At 49.9% G+C, this 5,367-nt stretch overlaps 1 pseudogene; it reads left to right on the top strand.

Moving 5' to 3' along the window:
* The first annotated feature begins 2,081 nt into the window (after positions 1 to 2,081).
* On the top strand, positions 2,082 to 2,261 carry LOC120094789 (40S ribosomal protein S29-like; annotated as a pseudogene).
* Positions 2,262 to 5,367: the final 3,106 nt, after the last annotated feature.

The following is a 5,367-nucleotide window of genomic DNA, read 5'->3' as shown; positions in this document are numbered from 1 at the left end:
GGGGAGACTAGAACTTTTAGCTCAGTGAGTAGAGTAAGGACTGAAGTTCAGATCTTAGGCACACACGTGAAACTCAGGCGCCATGGCACACATCTGTAACTTCAGTGCTAGAGACCAGAGGATCCTGGGGTGGGAGGGTGGGGCTGGGGGAAGCTCACTGGCCAGCCAAGCTAATCAAAACATCGAGCTCCAGGTTCCGTGAGAGACCCTGCCTCAAAAACTAAGGTGAAGATTGACTGAAGGAGATATCAGATGCTGAACTCTGGCCTACATACGTGCATGTATGGGCGAATATACCCACAGATACATGTATGCACAACACACACACACACACACACACACACACACACACACACGGATATAAGCACAGTGCTGGGACTCTAGGCAGAGCGAGGAACAAGCATATCTTGGGTGGCTGTGTCTAGCAAGAAAGGCCAGAGGGCCTGCTGCAGAGGCAGGAGACTAGACTGGGAGGAGCATGGAGAACTTTCTATGAGCCTTCTGTGCTACCTTTTGGTATGTTTCAGAAGGGCTACCTGGACTGACTCTGTTTACCAGCCACAGGAACTTGGGGATACAGAGAGAAAGTAATCACATGGAGAGGGTCTCTCCTATTAAACGAGGCTCAAGGCAGAAGAGCCAGGATGGCCTGGCTTGACGGAGTCAGGATCCTGGGCGGGGTACTCAGTGGGGGAACTTGGAAAGAGAGGCAAGATAGGTGCTGAGGTCGGTCTCTGACAAGGAACAAAGGCAGGCAGGGTGCTAGGTAGCGTGAGGAGCCCGGGGCAGTTGAGTTGCTTTCCCCCAGCCAGAATCCAAGAGGGCTTTCCTTGGAACTGTCTTGCAAAATCATGGCGGCGTCTCATGGCGGCATCTCTACTGATGTGGCTTCCTGTGGAAAGTAGGTGCTGTTGGTAGGTCCTGGCATGAGTCTTACTCATTTCCAGTCTCCCCGATTTCTGTACCAGGCCCAGGCCTCCAGGGGGAAGCTTCTAGAAAACACATCCCAGATGTGTTGAGGGAGACGGAGCCAAGAGAGCGAGATGACTACTCTTTTTGAGAAACAATGCAATTTCCCCTTTGGATCAACAACTTGGTGTTACTTAGAGAAAATGACACCTCCCATCCTAGGGCTGGGGATCCTTGGGCTTGGAGAATGGCTTTGCTAGAAGCAGGTTTGCAGAAGAGGAAAGGGGAAGCCAGAGGGAATATTCTCTGCTCTTAAGGACTGGTGAGATACTCCTAATGGATTTGATCATGTCTGTGAAGCCCCCTTTGCCTGGTGACAGGACAGTCACAAGTTGCAGGCATTAGGGGGCATGGACGAGGAGGGGGCGCTATCCGGCTCATCATGGTGTTTATTCTGTCAGACTTGTCTGTGGCATGTTGTCGTTGTGAAGCCATACTTATGAACGTGTGGAGTATCGTCTGCTGGCAGCTCAGGATCGTTCTCTCCCGTAGTCTAAGCTCTTCTGCCCAGAAGGGACCAGAAGCCAGAGAGCTGGAGTCCTCAGAATCCCCTGGGTGCCAAAGAGAGACAGTGCCACAGGGTTCGGTGAATGGAAGAGAAACTTCAGTCGGAGTGTTGCTCACTGTCTGAGGGCCGATGTGTGGGATTTGGCAGATAGGAGATTTAGGCTTTTGCTCTGCTTTGATCCTGGAGGCTCAGGTGTCTTGTGGTTTCAGCCACTTCCTGACTTCCTAAAACCTAACAGGAAAGCTGAACCAGCCCTTCCCAGCTTTGTAAATATAGAATTCCCTGTATTTAAGCACAGCGGGGAGCGCCTGGAGTGGTCTCCGTGTCCTTGACTAATAGAACCTGTGTGTGCTTAGTAAGAATGCACAGACAGATCTGTCCAAGGATCACTGAGTATTCAAAGTTTGGTGATTCCCCTGATAGCAAAGAATTAGGTTGTTTCCTGGTTTTGATATTATGTCTACAAAGTCAGGAACCCACCCCCGCCACACACACACACACACAAACCCCTGCTTGGCAGTGAAACTGAACGCACCGTCAGACGTATTTACTCAGAACACATTCTTGAAATGCAGTGTTTTCCTTCTTTCCTCGATGGGCGTCTGAAGGCAAGATGGGTCACCAGGAGCTCTACTGGAGTCGCCCACGGAAGTTTGGCCAGGGTTCTCGCTCTTGCCGCGTCTGCTCTAACCACCATGGTCTGCTCTGTAAATACGGACTGAGCATGCACTGTCAGTTCTTCTGTCAGCACTTGAAGGGCATGGGCTTCATTAAGTTGGGCTAAGCGACCTGAATGGATTATTCGACTATCCACCCAGTGAAACCCATCATGCTAGTCTTTGTGCACAAAGAATAAAGAAGCGAAGGCTTAAAAAAAAAAAAAAAAGAAACGCAATGTTTTATTTGAAAGACATTCACTCTTTGAAAGCATTCATGCCTATTTCTAGAGAAGTCTTCTGCGTTTTCTTATTTTGGCCTGTAGGACATGATTCTCCACAGGACATTTTTCTTCCAACTCTCTGGCTCTGCCTTCCCCAGCTCAGTTCAGTGACCCCCTCCTCCTCCCCCTCCTCTTCCTCTTCCTCCTCCTCTCCCTTCCTCTTCTCTCTCCTCTGGTCCCTCCCATCAGTCCCAGGTGTAGAACTCAGTCTCCTGCATGTCCATCAAGTGTGTTATCCTAAGCCACAGCCCTATTCTAACCTAAGCTTCTTTCTCTGTTTCTACAGCACAGTGTAAATGGTGGGCAAATATCACTCCTTTTGTCTTCAGAATGCATCCACATTTGACTGCTTTCGAGGGTCACCATCACCACCTCGTCAGACCTGCATCCTGTCTTAGCCAGATTATGACAGTGGCTTGGAATCATCCCTGCTTTACTCAGAGTCTCCTCAGTAGCCAGAGATCTTGGCAAACCATACACCAGAGTGTGCCAGGCTTTGCTCAGATAGAGGCCCTCTTCTCCCTCAGAAAAAAAGCCAACACCACATGGCTGTCCATGCCTACCCACCCCCCATTGCTTCTCTGACCTCACTCTACTCCTTGGCCTCTTGTCCATCTTGTCCCTTGAACCTTCTTGTTCCAGGTGAGAGCCCGTGCTGGACACATGTACCAGCTGTTCCCTCTGCCTGGACAATTCACCCAGATGTCTACAAGTTGGGCTCCTCTGTCTTGTCCTATGTCCTTGAGCAGGGACTTCTCTGACCCTCTTGTCTAGCAACCTTTTGTTGCCCATTTCTGGTTCACCCCATAGTACCCACCGCCATCTGTCTTCAGACAGTGTCTCTTCTCTGTCTTCTGGTTCGCTGCTATGTGCATTGTATGAATTACTGGAGAGCAATAGCATGTGAGTTGAGTGTAGACGTGAACTTGGGACATTCACTGCGCCCGATGCACCCGTTAGTGCTGTCACAGAAGGCTCTAACATAAACTAATCCCCCCCCCCTTTTTTTCATATTTTAGACAAGATCTTATCCTCTAGGCTTGGTTGGCCTAGAACTTGCTATGTAGATAACCTGGCCTTGAACTCACAGAGATCCTCCTGCCTCTGCTTCCCAGGTGCTAGGATTAGAGGTGTTTGCTGCCATGCTTGGCTTTCAATGAGAACTATTGTGTTTCCATTGTGAAGCATCTACACAACGTCACTTAACCTCAGGAGACTCCAGGCAGCGCATATGGTGGAAGTCGAAAAGCACTGCTTCATTAACAGCTCGTGTGTGTGTGTGTGTGTGTGTGTGTGTGTGTGTGTGTGTGTGTGTGTGTTTCCCGAGACAGGGTTTCTCTGTGCAGCTCCGGCTCTCCTGGAACTCGCTCTCTAGACCAGGCTGGCCTCAAACTCAGAGATCTGCCTCCCCAGTGCTGGGACTAAAGGTGTGCGCCACCACCACCTCCTGGTTCTGTTTTTGTTTTTTTGTTTTTGTTTAAGTACAAGAAATAACAGTAACTGTTCCATGGGTTTTTGTTAGAATTAAGTGAACTAATTCATGCAAATAATTGTGAAACACCTGGCATGTACTAATGGTTAAATAATTGCGAGCCGGTTTAATCTCCCTTTGTAGTAGAGGGATCTAAAGCTCGGAGAATTTAGGATTGTAGCCGCAGGTTACATAGCAAGGGGCAGGGTGAAGGTTGAACTCAGGACTCATAATTTACACAGCTGGTTCTGCTAAGACTCATACAGTGACCTAAATAAGGTCGTGGGACTCTTCCCTAAGGCGAGGCAGCAGTGTGGCCTCTCGCTGTCCGTTTTGTCTGAATCCTCCTCCCCACATTCCAACCGACTCATCTGATGTTTGTGGAACATCACCAGGCCTGAGAGACTCACGGCCTCCTGTCTCTGTGTCCAGAGTGGAGTGGACAGATAATCATACCATTTGTCACGACCTGGGATCGAGATGACAGAGCTGAGGTGTAGTGGAACAGTTCCTGTAATTCTGTTGCTCGCAAGGCTGAGGCAGGAGGATTGTTGAGAGTTTAAGACCAGCCTACGCTACACACAGAGACCTTCTTTCAAGAATAAAATAATCCGGGCACAGTGGTGTATACCTTTAATCTCAACAGCGTTCAGGAGGCAAAGGCAGGTGAATTTCTGAATGTGGGGCCAGTCTGGTCTAGAGAATGAATTCCAGGCCAGCCAGGGATACAAAATTAACATTTAAAAAGACAATTTTAGATGCCCACTAAATGTCTACCCTCTTCACTTCCTTTACCAATACAGTTCATCATCCTGACTTTGCTTCCTGCCCAGTGTCCCCAGTGGCCTGGGCACCCTGTGGCTTCTGAGCCTGCTGACCTCTCTGGCCTGACTCCCTGGCAGCCCTGCAGCTGTCCCCATGATGCCTGTCCTTACTGCTAGGAAGCCTTGACTTGAATTAAATGTGAGCCTCATCCTGTTCTGCAGTGGGACCCAGAAAGTTGACTTCAGGGACAGGGGGCTACATGTCTGCTGGCCCCGACAGGAACCGTGAGCCTAGTGAGGGACTGGGCTCAAAGCAAGGAGCACGGCTCCATTAGCACAATGAAGGTAGATCTTGGTTACTGACCAGCTGTCAGGTTCTCATCCCTGTCCCGAATCACCACAAATGGGACTCCAGAAGGCAAGCCTTGTCCACAGGGTAATGGAGGGCTAATGTAAGGTGGAGGGTACCGCAGACTGAGATTCTTTGTAACTGCTGTCTGTGAAACTCAACTATCGAGAATGAAGCTTACCACCACGCTTCCCGCGTTCCAGAGGTTTTGCAAGGCAGGGATGAGATAGCTTGCCACTGGCGTTAGCTGGGCCAGGGCCAGGGTGGGGTTTCCCTCAGAAAGCTGGAGCCAGTCTGGGGTGGAGCCCCTTGCCCTGCTGTGTGGGAGCATCCAAGCTTCTTCCTCTGGCTGGGAAACTTTCTGCT

The sequence above is a fragment of the Rattus norvegicus genome, chromosome 9, assembly GCF_021556685.1.
Source record: "Rattus norvegicus strain SHRSP/BbbUtx chromosome 9, alternate assembly SHRSP_T2T, whole genome shotgun sequence".
NCBI classification, from domain to species: Eukaryota; Metazoa; Chordata; class Mammalia; order Rodentia; family Muridae; genus Rattus; species Rattus norvegicus.
Note: the sequence above shows the minus strand (reverse complement) of the source record. Positions and strands in the feature narration are given on the sequence as shown.